This window comes from Mirounga angustirostris, unplaced genomic scaffold (genome assembly GCF_029215605.1).
Source record: "Mirounga angustirostris isolate CCGP_5_RB_7025 unplaced genomic scaffold, mMirAng1.0.hap1 SCAF_2, whole genome shotgun sequence".
NCBI classification, from domain to species: Eukaryota; Metazoa; Chordata; class Mammalia; order Carnivora; family Phocidae; genus Mirounga; species Mirounga angustirostris.
The window spans coordinates 1,366,038-1,385,937 of NW_026991710.1; the positions used below are offsets into that span (position 1 = coordinate 1,366,038).

The 19,900-nt window shown below is 40.1% G+C and overlaps 1 long non-coding RNA gene across 1 annotated transcript; it reads right to left on the reverse strand.

The window, feature by feature from the left end:
• Nucleotides 1-223: 223 nt before the first annotated feature.
• Nucleotides 224-3,048, reverse strand: LOC135363563 (uncharacterized). Its single transcript, XR_010409233.1, has 3 exons — nucleotides 2,944-3,048; nucleotides 1,968-2,025; nucleotides 224-999 (listed from the first exon to the last, which is right to left on the reverse strand). It is a non-coding gene; the product is annotated as an uncharacterized LOC135363563 (long non-coding RNA).
• Between the last annotated feature and the right edge of the window lie 16,852 nt (nucleotides 3,049-19,900).

Below are 19,900 nucleotides of genomic sequence, written 5' to 3' on the forward strand. Positions count from 1 at the left end.
CCCAGATAAGTGTGCAAGAATGCGCAATTCAATCTGTGCAAAGTCTGTGAGACAGAATTCACATTAATTCTGAATCTGCCGACAGTGTCCCTCGTCACCGCTACCCATGCCGCAGCCCACCCTCAACCTTCCGTCCCCACTGCAGCATCAGGAGCAACATCCTCCCACCCACCTGCCAGGGTCCTTTGGTCTCAGGGCCACTGGCCATCCCTGTGTCTGCAAGTCTAAGGTCCTTGTCCTGCCTTCCGTGAGGCCAGCAACACCTCCGGGATAGGCCATATGCACTCATTTGTTCATTCTATACATCAGAAGTTTAGAGGGTGCCTTTGGGTGCCAGGAGGTGTGCTTGGGATTTGATAATGAACAAAACAGATAAGCCTTTCTTCGTGGAGCCCATGTTCTAGGAGCAGGAGACAATGTGTGTGAGTTATCTGGTACATCAGAAGATGAGAAGTGAACTGGAAAAGACAGATCAAGAAAGGGGGTTCAGGAGGGAGAGGGTGGTCAGGGTACACCTCCTCAAGACAGAGGAGGCGAAGGAGGGAGCGAGATGTTATCTAGTGAAGAGGTTCCACGCGGGCATGAGGTGGGGCTGGCCTGGGCTGGAGGCCAGCCCATCTGCAGAGAGCGAGCGGGGCAGAGCGCGGAGCGTGCCGAGGACAGAGAGGAGAAAGGAGGGGCAGGCTGGGTGGGACCGCGTTGGGGTATCTGGGATCTGGAGAAGGTGAGGGACCCTTGAAGCAGATCTGCTCTTATTTACTGTGCACAAGAAATCTTTCTTTTGTATAAATATTTGCCTTAGGATTTACTTTAAAGAATGAATTCTGTAAGTACCTTTGAATTATCCACCTTCCAAGTATTTGAACATGTAAAGTGAGCCACCATGACATAGGACATCTCTCTGGCACCGACTGCACGTACCTGCTGCCAGGAAGGTGTGGCCCTTGGGCGCAACAAACATGCTCCTCGGGGAGATGGTGAGCATCGCGCCTTCTGTACCTGAAACAGTATTTCAAGAGCACTTGGTGAATTTGGTCATAAGCTGATTCATAGCCATTCCTCACACAGAGTTTATTTTAATATCATTCCAAAGTCGAGAGTCCAGATTTCTGACTTTTCTGAATATTTTTATTAATATAATTTAAAAGCAACATGGTACTGCTGAGAGTAAAGTAGGCTTTCTGTTGTTAAAATTTTACATCCTGTCTAGAATTCTTGGTGAGGAACAGCTCAAATGCAGACCTCGAATGTACTCCAGTAAGAATGTCCTGGAGGCCCCCAGAGCCTCACAGCCTAGAAGACAGGCTTTGGGGAAGCGTGGGTCCTCGATGCACAGAATATGTTTTAAAGGGCAGTAGGAGACACCTCCATGGGTCCTGCTTAAGGGTGAATGTGTATTTGAAAAGGACCCGGTCATGCTTCACTGTCTTGTGGTGTCCAAGCAGAGGGCAGGAGCACCCCACCAAGGGTGCAGGAGCTGGAGGGACGGGCCACAGAACCTACTTTGCTCAGATGTGACCTTTTTCTTTTTTAGAAATGTAACTTACAGTGGAACAGCTCAGAAGAAAGAACAGTGTTGGTATGCTTTTATAAACATTTCCAGTAGCTTTCAGACTCTAATAAGAGCCAGTCTATTGTATGTTTGTTTTTTTTCTCTATTGGGCAGTTGGTGGGGGAGAGGTGGTGGGAAGGGAGCTACTTTCCTCGTATAATTATCATCTATTTTAACTTGTAAACTGCTAAAAGGGAGGTGCCATATCAATTTAGCTGTGTTTTATTTTTCAGTGTATTTAAATCCTGGTCATGCAAATACAGAGAACTTGAGGAAGGCAAAGAATTTAGTTCTACAGGAAAGCAATTATAAACACTTATAGGTGAGGGACCCTTGAAGCAGATCTGCTCATCTGCTTCTAACATTTTAAAAAATGTTATCCAGTACTTCAGCAAAGTAGAGAGAAATGTGTTACCTTTAACATTTTGCGGTTTAGTAATTTGAATTGGGTGCTTGGAGATACCTTGGATATTCTGTTAATAATAAGAGGAGAATAGCTTTAGCTGAAATATCTACTTGTAAATTAATCTGTATCACTTGATGTTAATATTATTTTTTAAAATTACTTTTAAAGTAAACTCTATGCCCAGTGTGGTTCTTGTACTCATGGCCCCAAGATCAAGAGTTGCATGCTCTGCCAACTGAGCCAGCCAGGCGCCCCCAAAACTGTACCATTTAAGGTATGCTCAGTACCCGAAGAAGCATAAAGACTGCTTTTTCAAGCTCTTTAGAGCATTTATTACTGTTAAAAGCAAACATTGTAACACTTTCTGGGGTGTTTACAGTGTGTGGAGATGTGATGTCACGTTTTATCAGACCTTAGCAAAATAGCCAATGCCGATGTATTGCGCATAAGCATATTATTTTGCGACACAAGCGTCTAACACTGAAACGTCATTTGGCGAGTACACCACCAGGTCCAGTCAGCAAATATGAGAACAATTCCTTTCGGCTCCAGCCTGTGTGGCCCTTGCGGTAATTATATACAGTAATGCTGCTGGCAGCAGCCTAAACTACAAACTTAAAAATTTCTATGTAACATGCTAAACATAGATTTCTGTGAATTTTATATACTGCAGTTTCCCCTTAAAAACATATTTTAAGATGAAACTTCTGGTCTCTCCACCCTGACCATCACCCTCCCCTGGTGCTCTTGGCACTCGGTACTGGCCTCAGTCTTGGCATGTGTAACTGCCCTGTGGCTGGTGGACAGTGTGTCCACATCCCCTGAAAAGCCTGTGACAGCTCACTAAGCACGTTCACACCCTTACAACTTGGACTGACTGTCCCTGCTAGCTTCTCTCCTGTTACCACCATTCAAATCAGGAGAACTTCCGTGGCAACATCCTTTTGTGCTTGGCAGTACCTTCCACAAAGACACCCCACTCTACCTGGTAAGGGAAGTCCTTGGGTTTCGGTTGGTCTCGACTCCCTGACTGGATCTGGTGAGGCTACTGGATGTCTCAGACCCCATGCTTTGGGCCCAGCAACCCTGCAAGGTAAGGCAGGCACTGTCACCCCATTTTTTAAGGTGAGGACACCGAGGCCTGAGGTATGAAGCTAGTGGCTCTCAAGTTTTCTCTACGATAGAATCATGTGATATCTTAAAACACCACCAAATATTCACATGATAAGCTCAGTAACAGAACAGAGATGACAGAAAATGAGAGCCAGTGAACTTAAAGATAGTAGAAACTATCCAGTATAGAGGAGAAAAGAAAAATGTCGGGGAAACATGAACAGAGGCTCAGAGACCTGCGGGATAATACTAGAAGTACAATACAATTGTTATTTCAGTCCCTGAAAGAGAAAAAAGAGACCAATGCTGAAAAATTAAAGAAATAATGGCTAAAATTTTCCCAGATTTAGTGAAAGACATATTTTTCAGATTCAAGAAGCTGAACAACCTTAAATAAGATGAATTAAAAGAAAATCAGGCCCAGAAACACCACAAACTGCTGAAAACCAAAGATGGAGAACAATCTTGAAAGCAGCGTGAGCGAAATGACACAGGACACATAGAGGAGTGGCCCTGTGGGCGGCCTCCAACTTCCCATCAGGGGCCACGTGCTCAGACCACAGAAGGGCTGACCGAGGGCACTGTAAACTCAGAACCTGCTCTTCAGCAAACTGTGTCTTCCGGGAGTGAAGGTGAACTGAAGCCATCCTCTGATAAATAAATATGAAGAGAACATGTCCTCAGGGGGCCTGCTCTGAAAGGAGTGCTAACAAAAGTTGCTCAGGCTGAAGGGAAAGGTCCCAAGGAAGCCTGCAACTTGAGAAATAAGAATGAGCGACAGAAATGCTCAGTACCCGAAGAAGCATAAAGACTGTTTTTTCTCAAGCTCTTTAGAATATTTATTACTGTTAAAAGCAAACATTGTAACACTTTCTGGGGTGTTTACAGTGTGTGCATGGCAGTGATGACAAGATGGTGCTCGTAAGTCTGCCACAACTTACTGGAAGTGGTAAAACGTTAAATCCAAAACTACACTGAAAATTGGTATGACTGCTATAATCCCTGTAGCCATCACTAAAAAATATATAATGAGGGGCGCCTGGATGTCTCAGTGCATTAGGTGGTGAACTCTTGGTTTTGGCTTGGGTCACGATCTCAGGGTTGTGGGATCAAGCCCCACATCAGGCTCCATGCTTAGCGGTGTATCTGCTTGAGATTCTCCCTCTCCCTTTGCCCCTCCCCCTGCACATGCACTCTCTCTCTCTCTAAATAACTAAATCTTTTAAAAATATTACATGATAAAATGTAGCAAAAAATCCAAAATACAAATTGAAACGGAACTCTAAAAATTACTCAATAATTCAGAGAAAGGCAGGAAAGAGGGAACAGAAGAACGAAAACAGAAAGAACTAACAGAAAAACAAAATGGGCACCCCAAATCCAACCATATCAATAATCATATTAAGTTTAAATACTTTAAACAAACCAATTAAAAACAGAGTTTGAGTGCACAAATATAAGACTCAACTATATGTTGTCTACAAGAAATCCACTTTAATAAGATTTAGGTAGATTACAAGTAAATGGGTGAAAGAGGATATGCCATGCAAACACGGATTAGAAGAAATCTGGAGTGGCTATATTAACATAAGACAAAGCAGCATTCAGAAGGGAGAGCGAAATAAGTCAAACAGAGAAAGACATGTATCATATGACCTCACTGATATGAGGAATTCTTAATCTCAGGAAACAAACTGAGGGTTGCTGGAGTGGGGGGTGGGGTGGGAGGGATGGGGTGACTGGGTGATAGACGCTGGGGAGGTTATGTGCTCTGGTAAGCGCTGTGAATTGTGCAAGACTATTGAATCTCAGATCTGTACCTCTGAAACAAATAATGCAATATATGTTAAGAAAAAAAAAAGAAGAAGATAGCAGGAGGGGAAGAATGAAGGGGAGAAAATCGGAGGGGTAGATGAACCATGAGAGACGATGGACTCTGAAAAACAAACTGAGGGTTCTAGAGGGGAGGGGGGTGGGAGGACGGGTTAGCCTGGTGATGGGTATTAAAGAGGGCACGTTCTGCAAGGAGCACTGGGTGTTATGCACAAACAATGAATCATGGAACGCTACATCTAAAACTAATGATGTAAGTATGGTGATTAACATAACAATAAAAAATTAGAAAAAAAAGACAAAGCAGGATTCAGAAGGGAATTTACTATGCATAAGAAGAATAGCACAGAATGATAAAAAGGTAAATTTACAAGGAAATATAAATTCTAAATGTGCACACATCTAACAATTTAAAATTTGTGAATTTAAAAATACACAAAGCAAGAACTGACAGATGTGCAATGAGAAATAGACAAATCCACAATTAACAGAGGTGTAAACACTCCTCTTTCAGTAATATGTGGAAATGTAGAGATAAAATCAGCAAGGATATGGAAGACCTGAACAACACTATCAACCAGCTTGACCTAATTGACATTTATAGAATACTATATCCAAAGACAGCAGAACACACATTCTTTTCAAGTGCACATGAAACATTGGTCAAGATAGACAATATCAAGGTTGTAAAACAAACAAATTTAGAAAAATTGAAATCATTCAAAGTATGTTCTCTGACCATAACAAAGGTAAACCAAGAATCAGTAACAGAAAGCTATCTGGAAAATTCACAAACATCTGGACATTAAACAACATACTTCTTAATTAGCCAGGAGTCAAAGTAGAAGTCTCAAGGGAACTTAGAAAATATGTTAAACAGAATGCAAAAGAAAATACACAGTATCAAAATCCATGAGATGTAGCTAAAGCAGTACTTACAGGGAAATTTATAGCATTAAATATTTATATTGGAGAAAAAGAAAGGTCTCAAATCAATAATTTAAACTCCTACCTTGGGGAACTAGAAAAAGAAGAACAAATTAATTCTAATGCAAGTAACAGAAAAATAACGAAGATCTGAAATTAATGAAATTTAAAACAGAAAAGCAATACTGCTGACCCTTGGACAACACGGGTTTGAACTACACAGATCTACTTATACAGAGTTTGTTTTTGAAAAATACAGGAGAGTACTGCAGATGTATTTTCTCTTCCTAATTTTCTTTTTTTTTTTTTTTTAGATTTTATTTATTTATTTGAGAGAGAGAGAGAATGAGAGACAGAGAGCATGAGAGGGAAGAGGGCAGAGGGGGAAGCAGACCCCCCGCTGAGCAGGGAGCCCGATGTGGGACTCGATCCCGGGACTCCAGGATCATGACCTGAGCCGAAGGCAGTCGCTTAACCAACTGAGCCACCCAGACGCCCTCTCTTCCTAATTTTCTTAATAACATCCTTTTCTCTAGCTTACTATTGTAAACTAAAATTATTTTAAGAATACGGCATATAATACACATTACATGCAAAATATTTGTTAATCAACTATTTATGTTATTAGTGAGGCTTCTAGTCAACAGTAGGCTATCAGTAGTTAAGTTTTTGGGGGCTCAAAAGTCATATGTGAATTTTCTACTTGTGCAGGGGGTCAGTGCCCCAACCCTTGTGTCGTTCAAGGGTCAACTGTACAGAAAAATCAGTGAGGCTCAAACCTGATTCTTATAAAAGACCAAAAAAACTGATAAACATCTATCTAAACTGTTCAAGGGGGAAAAAAAGGCGAAAATGATCAATTTCAGGAATCAAAGGCAGATATCACCACAGATTACACAGACACTAAGGACAATAAAAAAAAACCCTATGAGCATAATATGCCCATAAATTCAACAAGATGAAGGGGGCCAGTTCCTTGAAAGACACAAACTACCAAAATTCCACTCAAGAAAAAAACAGAAAATCAGGATAACCTACATCTATTACAGAAATTGACTCTGTAGTTAAGAAACTTTCCACAAATAAAATTCTAGGTCCAGATAGTTTCAGTGGTGAACTCTACCAAATATTTAAGGAATAAATAATATCAATTCTACAGGATCTCTACAAAAATATAAAAGAGAAGGGAATACTTTGTAACTCATTTTATGAGGCAAGTAATATCCTAATAGCAAAACCAGACAAAGACATATCAAGAAAAGAAAACTACAGACCAATATCCCTCATGAATATAGACAGAAACAATCTTAAACAAAATAGAAACAAATCAATCCAGCAATAGGACAATCTGTCATGACCAAGTGGAGTTAATCCCACAAATCCCAGCTTTGACTGGTTCAACATTTAAAAATCTATCAATGTTGGGGTGCCTGGGTGGCTCAGGCATTAAGTGTCTGCCTTCAGCTCAGGTAATGATCCCAAGGTCCTGGGATGGAGCCCTGCTTTGGGGTCCCTGCTCAACGGAAAGTCTGCTTCTCCTTCTCCCACTCCCTGTGCTTGTGTTCCCTCTCTCGCTGTCTCTCTCTGTCAAATAAATAAATAAAATCTTAAAATTTTTTTTAAATAAATAAATAATAAATAAAAATCTATCAATGTCATTGCCTATATAAATACACTGAAGAAAAGTCACATGATCTTAATAGATGCAGAAAAAGCATTTGACAACATTAAATATCCATTCATGATAAAAACTACTCTCAGGAAACTAAGAATAGAAAAGAATTCTCTAACATGACAAAGACAATCTGTGACAAAACCTAAAATGAACATTATCCTTGATGGTGGAAGACTCAGTGTTTTCCTTTGGAGATCAGGAGCAAGGGCAAGGATGTCTACTCCCAGGACTCTATTCAACACAATAGAGGAAGTATGAGCCAGCACGATAAGGCAAGAAAAAGAAATAAAAAGCATACAGTACAAAAAAATAAATAAAATGGCCATTATTCATGGAAGACGTAATTGTCTATGTAGAGTAACCGTGGAAACTACAAAAAAGCTTCCTGGGACTAATAAATGAGCTGACCTAGGTACAAGAATATGAAGTCAACCTACAAAAATCAATTGTATATCTACATATTACCAATGAACAATTGGACATTAAACTTAAACAATGCCATTTGTAACAGCACCCCAAAATACCTAGGTATAAATCTGTATGTTGAAAACTACTAAATCCTGATGAAAGAATTCAAAGCCCTAAAAGGAAAGATACAGCATGTTCTTGGATTAGAATACTCAATATTAAATGCCAATGACCCCAAAATTGATCTACAAATTCAACACAATCCCAATCAGAATCCCAGAAGGATATTTCATAGCTATCAATGAGTTGATTCTATAATTATGGATCATAGGTCTAAATGTAAAACATAAAATTCTAAAACTTTTAGAAGAAGACTTAAGAGAAAACCTTTGTGATCTTGGGTTACACAGAGAGTTCTTAGATACACACCAAAAGCATGATCCATAAAAGAAAACACTTGAAAAATTTGGCTCCATCAAACTTTTAAAAACCTTTGGTTTGGGAAGGATGCTGTTAAGAGAATGAAAAGCAAGACTTGTACTAGGATCAATTGTTTTTGCAAATCACACTGGATTCAAAATATATAAACAACTCTTAACAAAACTCAGCAATGAAAGGTACTTCTAGAATGTCAGAGTAAGGAGTTCGCCTCATTCTATGAGGTCAGTATTACCCTGATTCCGAAGCCAGACATTAAATAAAACACCCTCCATAAATAAAGATACAAAACCCCTCAACCAAATATTAACAAACTGATCTAACAACATACAAAAAGGATTATATACCATGAACAGGTAGGATTTATCTCAGTAATGCAAGGTTTGTTTAAAATCCAAAAATAATTAATGCAATACAGCAGATTAGTAGAATAAAGGACAAAAAACCCCACATCATCATCACAATAAAACATTAAGAGCAATTGCCAAAATTCAACACTCATTTTTATGAAAATATCTCAACTAACTAGGAAAAAAAATTTTCTCAAACTAAGAGCATCTATAAAATTTACTCACTTTGAGTAATTTCAGTGTCATATCTGTATAAATTAGGATGTGTTCTCTACCCAATGGAATGCCAAATCATGACCAGGTCAGACTGTAATGCACCCAGCTAAATGCTCCTGGTTTCAGGCTCACCCAGCAAACAAGCGTAAAATTCCTAATATAATTTCTCCCAGGACTCATAAAACATCAGCTTTAATGACAGTCACTTTACAAGAGAGAGAGAAACAAGTTTCCCATTTGTTCTGAGAAAGCAGTAATGCTGTTTAAATGCATTATTTTTAGATGAATATGAAGGAAGCCTTTTAATAATTAAATGCCAATTTTTATGTTTTACAATATAAAAAATAACAGGATAACAGAAACTTCACTAAATATCTAACTTAAAAAATAGCATGCTTTGTTAAATACGTTCTTCCACAGAACACAATCCTGAGAAGGATGCTGGCCCATGCCAAGCTCTTCATGGATGATGCCTTCCCCATTGCTCTTCTGCACTACGTCCCAGCCGGGTCTATCTGCTCATGTGCATGGGTTCATGTTCACAGATGTGTACAGGAAATGCCACAGAACTGCTGCTCTGGCCTCTGTGATGAAAACAGCAATTTTTCAGTCCTGTCCCTAAAGCCTCATGCACAAATGCATGCTCACACATTTGTTTGTCAAGGTGAGCCATGAATGTACATGCATGTGAGTTATCCCTAGGACCAAGGGTGAAATGAAGTGACTATGGGGGCTGTGTGACAGCTAACAAGAGCCTGAAACATCTGGGAAGGAGTCAGATCCCATTTGGTGACCATCTGAATGTGGCAAAGACCCAGCACACCAGGGATGTAGGCAGGAGCATGGTTGTGACATGCCCAAGGTGGCATCCAAGTCAGACCTGACTAGCAAATGGATGCTGTCAAAGACCAAAACTAGATTTTAATACAAGGAGGAGCTGTGCCTTTCTGAGGAAGAAGAAGGAAATGGCAAACCCCTTGCAGACACCATACTGTCAGTATTAATCTCCTCAGGAGAGGGGCTGGCACCCACCTGACATGAGGTGACAACATCTGAATGCTATGGTGTGAAGGCAATATAATTGCCTTGTTAGGGTGAGTCTTTAGTATCTGTCATCAGCTAGTCCCCTCACACTGACCACTCAGTGAAAAAAGACTCTTTTTTTTGAAGTATAATTAAAATACAATGTTATATTAGTTTCAAGTGTGCAACAAATTCCGTATATTACCCAGTGCTCATCACAAGTGTAGTCCCCATCTGTCACATTATTATGATATTAATGATTATATTCCCTGTGCTGTACTTTTCATCTACATGGCTTATTTTATAACTGTGGGTTTGTACTCTCAATCTCCTTCATCTATTTCATGCATCTCCCCACTCACCTTCCCACTGGCAGCCACCAATTTATTCCATTTAAGAGTCTGCTTTTTTCTTTTTTTGGCAGGTTTGTTTGTTTGTTTTGTTTTTTAGAACCCACATATAAGTGAAATCATATGGTATTTGTCTTTGTCTGACTTAATACCCTCAAGGTCCAACCACATTGTTGCAAATGGCAAGATCTCACTCTTTTTTATGGATGAGTAATACTCCATTGTATATATAGACCACATCTTCTCTATCCATTCATCAGTCAGTGGATACTTGGGTTGCTTCCATATCTTGGCTACTGCAAATCATGCTAAAATGAACATAGGGGTGCATGTGTCTTTTCAAATTAGGGTTTTTGCACTCAGTCACAGGCCGGTGAGCACAGAATGCAGCCGGAGACCAGGGAGACAGGAGTGACTGACCTCTTTTCTCTGAGAGTGCACTGAGGAGTGGGGCCCCAAGTTCTCGGCTCCTCCAAGACCAGAGATTGGGAGGCCACCATTTTCACTGTCCTCCTAAGCTGTAGGGAAAGCTTTCAGGGAACAAAAGCTACGGAGAGCAAACCTGAGCAGATTACTTAGCCTGGCCGCTGGCAAGGGTGGGGCAATTCCGCCTCAGGCAAAGACATTTGAGACTCAGGCAACAGGCCCCTCCCCGAGAAGATCAACAAGAACATCCAGCCAAGATCAAGTTTACTGATCAATGAGAATAGGAAAACCCCAGTGCTAGGGAAATACAGCACATAGAATTCATGGTGTTTTTCCCATGATGCTTTAGTCTTTCAGAGTTAATTTTTTAAATTTTCTTTATTTTTTTTCTATTTTTTTAGTTGAATTTTTCTTCTTTCCTTTTTCAACCAACATCTTATCAATTCCTTTTTTAAAATCTTTTTTAATTTTTCATTTTTATAGTCATATTCTATCTCTTCATTGTATTTAACCTTATTTTATATATATATAAAACATATATATATATATATATATGTTTTCTTTCTTTAAAATTTTGGGATAGTTTCTTCCAGCAGACCAAAATATACCCTAAATCTAGTGTGTGACATTGTCCTAGTCTCCCACCTGATCACATTCTCTCTTTTTTTTTTTAATTAAAAAAATTTTTTTTTCAAATTAGTGTTTTTGTTTTCTTTGGGTAAATACCCAGTAGTAGAATTACTGGATCATATGGTATTTCTGTTTTTAATTTTTTGAGAAACCTCCATACTGTTTCCACAGTGGCTGCACCAATTTACATTCCTACCAGATGAGCTGTATAATTCCTTACATTTTAGGTATTATCCCCCTATTGGATATATTATTTCCACTTCCCATTCACTAAATTGCTTTTTCATTCTGTTGATGATTTCCTTTGCTGTTGAAAAGCTTTTTATTTTGGAGGAGTCCCAATAGTTTTTGTTTTTGTTTCCCTTGTCTCAGGAGACATATCTAGAAAATGTTTAACAGTAGATGTCAAAGAGATTACTGCTATGTTTTCTTCTAGGATTTTTATACTTTCAGGTCTCATGTTTAGGTCTTTAATCCATTTTTTTTTTAAGATTTTATTTATTTATTCATGAGAGAGAGAGGCAGAGGGAGAAGCAGGCTCCCAAGGAGCAGAGAGCCCGATGCGGGACTCGATCCCAGGACCCTGGAATCATGACCTGAGCCGAAGGCAGACGCTTAACCATCTGAGCCACCCAGGCGCCCTCTTTAATCCATTTTAACTTTATTTTTGTATTTATTTTGTGATCCAGTTTCATTCTTTTGCATGCATCTGTCCAGTTTTCCCTGCACCATTTATTGAAGAGACTCTTTTCCCCATTGGATATTCTTGCCTCCTTTGTCATAATCAACCATGTAAGTGTGGGTTTATTTCTGGGCTCTCTATCCTGTTCCACTGATCTATGTGTCTATTTTTGTGCCAGTACCATACTGTCTTGATTACTATAGCTTTGTAGTATATCTTGAGATCTGGAATTGTGACACCTCCAGCTTTGTTCTTCTTTCTCAAGAATGCTTTGGCTATTTGGGGTCTTTAGTGGTTCCATACAAATTTTGGTATTATTTGTTCCAGTTCTGTGGAAAATGCTATTGGTAATTTGTTAGAAATTGCACTGAATATGTAGATTGTTTTGTGTAGTATGGGCAGCATTTTAACAATATTAATTCTTCCAATCCATGAGCATAGTATATTTTTCCATTTATTTGTGTCTTCTCCAACTTCTTTCATCAATGTTATGTAGTTTTCAGAGTACAGGTCTTTCACTTCACTGGTTAAGTTTATTCCTAGGGTGCAATTGTAAATGAGATTGTATTTTAAATTTCCCTTTCTGCTACTTGGTTATTAGGATATAGAAATGCAACAGATTTCTATATATTAATTTTGTATCCTGCAAGTTCACTGAATTCAGTTATCAGTTCTAATAGTTTTTTGTTGGAGACTTTAGGATTTTCTATATATACTATCATGTCATCTGCAAATAGTGGAGGTTTTACTTCTTCCTTACCAATCTGGATGCCTTTTATTTCTTTTTCTTGTCTGATTGCTGCAGCTAGGACCTCCAGTACTATGTTGAATAAACATGCAGTGAAAATTTTAATCTCCTGGGTCCCCCTAATGTGCAGTAGTCTGGACCAGGCCCATGAGCCTTTTGAGCACTCTAGAGCAGAATGCAGAGTGAGCACATAGCAACATGACCATATATCAGAATGACTGCTTTAAATTTCCCAAACTATGGAAAGTAAGAGTAAATTGGGACTTTATTCTCCTCTAAGTTATAAATTTTTCTGCTTTAATGTACACATCACAAATGGTATGAGAACCACTTCCAAGCCCCCTGTATAAATAAACACAGCCAGAGTCTCTGGGACACTGAGACCCACTATAGGAAATGCCCTGTGCTCTGTACCTGATTCTCTTTTCTCAGCTTCCATAGACTGCTTTGGGCCCCATTATGGCTGGAGAGAAAAAGCACCTAGTAATAAAAACTGGGCACACTCTTAGCATTTGTTTTCCTGGTGAACTTCAGTGTACTTAAAAAAAAAAATAAGAGAACTGATCTAGAAAAATTCAATGTTAACACCCTTTATTTCACATTCACCAAAAGGCAAGGTGCAGAGGTGACATTTTAAGTCTACAATTTGGCATTTGTTAAAATGTCAGTAGTTGTAAGTGAAAATGACAACCAAGGAATGGTTTTAACTATGGGGGAAGGCAGTTACACCCAGGAGGTCTGTTCTCCCATGGCCCTCCTACTCAGGTGCTTTGTGGGCCTGGAGACAGCCACCATCAGTCCTCTGCAGTGTGGCCAAAGTGTCCAAACTGCAGATGCAATACCAAGGAGGTGGCAGAAATACAGCAACAATGATGGCAGACCTGTCTCTATCGTACGTCCTTGGAGCCTCTGGAATGAGGCTGAATGGCAGTGATAATCACGTGGGGGGGCACAGCTGGCTTCCCTTTGTCCTGATCTGTGTGACCGCAGCAGCAGCTTCCAAGCACCACCTGAGGTGCCTCTGATGGGCTGTCAGGAACAAAGGAACAAACTGTACTCCAGCAGGACGCAGCCTCCTGAGGGCAAGGCCATGCCTGTGGTGTCATGCCTGGGTCCTCAGCACCTATGACCCTTCCTAGCACACAGGGGCAATCAACAAATATTAGTTGAATGAATGAAATGAAAAGTAAAAAATCTTCACAATAACCTGGCAAAGAAGGCATTATTTTTATTATTTCATGGTTGGGAAAATTGAAGTTTCCAGCTAGAGTCATACTGTTAACAACTGAGCTGGAATTTGAACTCAGGTCTGCCCCAAACCAGTGCTCAGCTGCCTCTGGGGCACTGTCAAATAGTGCCAGATGTTTCCTGAAATCATTTTCCTTAAGAATGTGAGGGAAAACAAAACAAGTAAAAACCATGGCAGCAAAACCATAGAAAGGACAATTGGTACAGAGAACAGGGTAAGGGCCACACAGACATACCCAAGATAGTAGTTCACGCTGGGCTAACACTCCTGCACTTGACCTGATCTGCAGCCCCAAGACCAGCATGGGCCCCGCCTTGTGTGGAGCTCGGGGCTGGGTGAGGGGCTCAGATGGCCTTGGCGTGCCCTGAGATGTACCTCCCCTACATCCACATGGCTCCAGGTGGCCCATTCCTTCACCTTAGAGCTTTTGTTTGGTCATCACCTCCTCCGTCAGTGCCTCTCTGTCTCCCCTCATGAGCATCGTCTTCCCCTGTGCTTTTGATCCTTGCCTCTGCAACTATATATTTTCCACGACATCTTGTCATCTTTCATATCAGGATTTATTTAGTATGTTTGCTGTCTGCTCATGCCCTCCAGCCCCCAGACTCCACAAGGGTAGAGATTATGATGCGTTCAGCACAAGCACCTTGAACAGCCTCGCATGTAAGAAGTGCTCAATAAACATCTGTTGAATGAAAGAATGAATGGATGGGCAGTAGGAGGAAATGGGTTGGAGAGGGAGGCAGGGGTTAGAACACCAGGAGCCCTGGACACAAGGTAAGGAGTAGAGAATGTGGCTGGCCTGTGAGGCTCTCTGGCTGCTGGGCAGGAGAGTGGGAGGGCCCAAAAAGACAGCCGAGATGAGTGGGATGAGAAGGGCAGTGAAGAGCAATGCCCAGGAGGCACACTCCACAGGACCTGGCAATGGGCTAGAAAAGCAGGGCTCCCACCTGAGCAACCGGGGGAACTGAGGAAGATTTAGCTTTATGAAATCACTGTGGCTTTTTTTTTTTTTTTTAAGATTTATTTATTTATTCTAGAGAGAGAGAGCAGAGGGAGAGGGTGAGAGAAACTTAAGCAGACTCTGTGCTGAACGCAGAGCCCGATGCGGGGCTCATCCTCACAACCCTGAAATCATGACCTGAGCTGAAACCAAGAGTCAGATGCTCAACTGACTGCATCACCCAGGTGCCCCCACTGTGAAGTGATCTTTGGAGAAGGACAGGACTGCTCCTTTTACTCTAAATAGAAATTGGAAAATATTTCATCCCCAAAATAACAAAGTATAAAGATAAAAACATCTCATTTGGGTTTCAAATAGCGCTGCAGAGTTAGCAATAATTATACGACTTATGAAAATCTTGATAATAAATAATTTGATAGTAGAATAATATTATGTGGGAGATATTCATCAGGTAAGCAGAAAAATCACATGCCAACAATGTAAAGACCCTGAATAGAATTACTTCAAATTAACTACTTTAACATTTATATAGGTAATGATGAAATAGGGCTTAAATATTGTATCTGGAAAGCAAAACTCTTCATTGGGTGGTGCCGCCTAAGCCCGAAGGCAAATTTCCTAAGACTCTTTACAGAGTAACAACCTAAGAATGTCAGGAGCACTGGAAAACAGAATAGAACATTTCCTGCTAGAACAATACTTCTTATTTGTGCTGATAGCTAGAAAAAACCCATAATCTTGTCATGTGTGGAGATACTTGCTACTGGGGCCACAAGTATTCTTTTCCTTCTTATTTAGAGAATGACACTCAGATTGTCATTAAGGGCCCCAACCTTTAGGCCAGCCAGCAGAGGCCATCTTGTGGCCACAGTAACCAGTTTAAGGGTGGCTTGGGCTATTTCAGAGAGATGCAAGGAGATGCTTGCTGAGGGCATCTGCAAAAGATGCTTCCTCCTCCTTTCATGGAAGCTACACGGAGAGATATGTTCATCCCACTGGGGAGAAACTAAGCAGTTTTTGCCAAGACTTGCTGGGATGCTGAAGAAGAGAAGTTGGGAAACGGGGGACAGAAGCTGGACCTACTGTATAACTTTGGCTGCCAGCTCAAATCTTGCTTGAAGCTAGCCCTTCCTTGGACTTCTAAGTTAGGTAAGCTGAGAAATACCTTGATAGTTTAGATCATTTGGGGTTTGATTTTCTGTTGTTTGCCACTGGACATATTTAAATGAATTACTTGGACAAGCAGTAACTTAATCACCCAGGTTGTAGACACTTGGGGAAAAGCACTTGGTCAGTGCTGACCCTCCACTCATGCTTCTCCTTCTCAAGGTCGCACGGGAGGGGAGGAGCCTGCTCTCTCTAGCCAAAGGACAGAAAGGGGACAGCCCAGCAAGACAGAAAACCTACTACTCTAGTCAAATACCACAGAAAAACACTGTGGCTGAGTTTAGCAAGCAATTTAGCATGAATCCTCCCACCCTTCATACCTGGCCAAGTTCCTCTTAGTAATTTTCTACCCAGTGACTCTGTCCACCTCCCTACTGGCCGTAAATCCCCAGGTGCCCTTGCTGTATTTGGAGTTGAGTTCAATCTCTCTCCCCTATTGCAATAATCTTGAATAAGCTCTTCCTTGCCTGTTTAACTCTGTCTGTTGCGATTTTTCTTTGACAAAATACAACATATAAAAATTTGTGGGATATAGTTAGAACAGTGGGGGAGAGGGAAATTTTATAGCACAAAAAAATGTACACATGAGAAAAAAGGAAAAGTCTTAAAGCAACAATCTAAAATTGCACCTGGAGAATTTAGCAAAAGTAAAGCAAAATAAACCCAAATCAAGCAGAAGAAAGGAAAGACTAAACAACAGAAATCAGTAAAATTGAAAACAGAAAACCCACTGAAACAAATAGCTGGTTCGTTGAAAAGATCAATAACATTGATAAAACTCTATCTAGACTGATAAAGAAAAAAGAGAGAAGACACAAATCACCAATATCAGGAATGAAATAGGGGACATCACTACAGATCCTGCAGACATCAAAAGGTTAAGGGAATACTACAAACAACTATATGCACATCAATCTCACAAATTAAAAAAATATATATAACCAACCCAAATTTACCCAATATGAAACAAGATACTATGAATAATCCTATAAATACTGGTAAAATTGAACACATAATTTCAAAACTCTCCAGAAAGAAACTTCCAGGTCCAGACAATTTTATTAGCAAATTCTACCAAATACTTAAAGAATAATTTTTTTTTAAATTTTATTTTTAAGTAGTCTCTACACCCAACGTGGGGCTCGAAGTTACAACCCTGAGATCGAGAGACACATGCTCTACGGACTGAGCCACCCAGGCATCCCTATTTAAAGAATTAACACAAATTCCACACAATATCCTCCAGAAAATGCAAGAGGAAGGAACATTGCCTGTTTCATGAAACTAGTGTTATCCTGGTATGCAAACCAGATAAAAACAGACCTATATTTCTCATGAATATATACACAAAAATCCTTTAAAAATATTAATACATAGTGGCATTAAAATAGACACACAGACCAACAGAACTAAATAGAGAGCCCAGAAATAAACCCATAATTATATGGTCAATTGATTTACAACAAAGGAGTCAAGAATATCCAATGGGGAGAAGACAGTCTCTTTGATAAATGGTGTTGAGGAACCTGGACAGATACATGCAAAAGAATGAATCTAGACTACTATCTTACACCATGTAAAAAAATTAACACAAAATAGATTAAAGACTTGAATGTAAGACCCGAAACCATAAAACTCCTCAAAGAAAACATAGGTGGTAAGCTTCTTGACATTAGTCTTAGCATTGATCCCACTCCAAAAGCAAAAATAAACAAGTGGGACTAGATTAAACTAAAAAAGCTTCTGCAAAGGGAAAAAAAAAGGCAACTTACTGAATGGGAAAAAAATTGTAAATCATATATCCTACAAGGGGTTAATATCCAAAATATATAAGGAATTCAAACAACTCAATAGCAAAAAAACCAATCTGATTAAAAAATGAGCAGAGGACCTGAATAGACATTTTTCCAAAGAAGACATATAGATGGCCAACGGGCACATGAAATGATGCTCAACATCACTCATCATCAGGGAAATGCAAATCAAAACCATGAAGAGATATTATCTCATACCTGTTAGGATGGCTATTATCAAAAAGACAAGAAATAACAAGTTTTGGCAAGGATTGGAGAAAAGGGAACCCTCGTGCACTGTTGGTGGGAATGTAAATTGGTGCAGCCACTGTGGAAACAGGGTGGAGACCCCTCAAAAAATTAAAAATAGAACTATCATATAATCCAATAATTCTACTACTGGGTAATTGCCTGAAGCAAACAAAAACATGAATTTGAAAAGACACATGCACCCCTATGTTTATAGCAGCATTATTTACAATAACTAAGATATGGAAGCAACCCAAGTGTCCACTGATGGATGAATGGATTTAGAAAATATGGTATGTATATACAATGGAATGTTACTCAGCCATAAAAAGAAGGAGATCTTGCCATTTGTGACAACAAAGCTAACCTAGAAGACGACTGAACACTTGGGATATTAAAGAATTCATAACAATACAATGTGTGAGGTCAGATATTTTGAATTACAAAACATGGGTGAATTCTGAGCCGGAACCACTCAGTGCAAGTGGCATGACAGTGACACGAGGACAGTGACAAAAACTGGCCTGTCGATGCAGAAACATTAGGAGGGGCGTCTGAAGCCACAACCGACAAGGAGGTATTAGGAGATGAAGAAATGGTGAGAATGTGGCTCCTGGCAAGTGCAGTAAGAACAGAGAGGTCCTCCGCACCTGCCCAGGAACAGGCCTTCATAAAAATATGATAGGTCCAAGAGAGACACACAAAACAAAGATTGACATGCACAAACCCTAAAGAATCCGAGTCAAGGGAAGAGAAGAATTGAAGCTCATGAGCAACTGCCAGCCAGGATGGAGAACATGACAGCTTGGGGAAGAGGCTGGGCCTACACTGTTAACACGCGGCAATCCTGATGATGATCCCAAACCACGTGACTTTGAGACATGGGAAGGCAACTCAAGGGTGGATCACACACCCAGGTTTTCACTCAGTAAGTACTTGGTGCCTACCAGGCGCAGAGCCAGGCCACGGTGGGGAGTAAGTCGACAAAAGAGGCAAAAAGTCCCTGTTCTCTTGGAACATACAATCTAACAGGGTAAACAGAAGTCATCAGGCAGTTAAAACACCATGTGGTGGCCATCAGGACAAGTACAGGGAACGTCTAGGAGGATACTAGACCGGGGTTTTGATAAAGCAAATACTGATCAATGAACCACTCGATGCTAAGAGAACTCAAAGAATGAGGGTTTTAGGTGGATGAAAATGATCAGATGGGGGCTTCTACTTCCACTCAGGATGGACACAGTTGAAAAGAAAGGGCTCCCACCTAACAAGGAAGGTAAGAAACACAACCTATAACATAAAGCCCTAAAAATACACGTATACTTTGACTCAGGAATTCCATCTCTGGGAATGCTATGGAAATCATCAGAAAAATGTACCAAAAATATACATACAGGTATGTTTATGGCATCTCTGTATAAAATAAGTACAACTGAAAACAATCTAAACGACCGTCACCAGGGACAGCCATCAAGTGGGGTATAAAGTAGCTGTTAAAATGATGATGTGGACTTCCAGTGGAAAGTAGTGGCCAAATGCACACATTATGTTATACCTTCTCTTTCCAAAAATTCAACTGAAATAACAGAAAATAAAAAAAACAAGAGCGTCACTAAAAACTTGGAAGGAGTGCTACCCACAAACCAGAGACCCTGGAGATTACTGGAAGAGAATAAAACACAGCAAGAGATTAACCTGGAA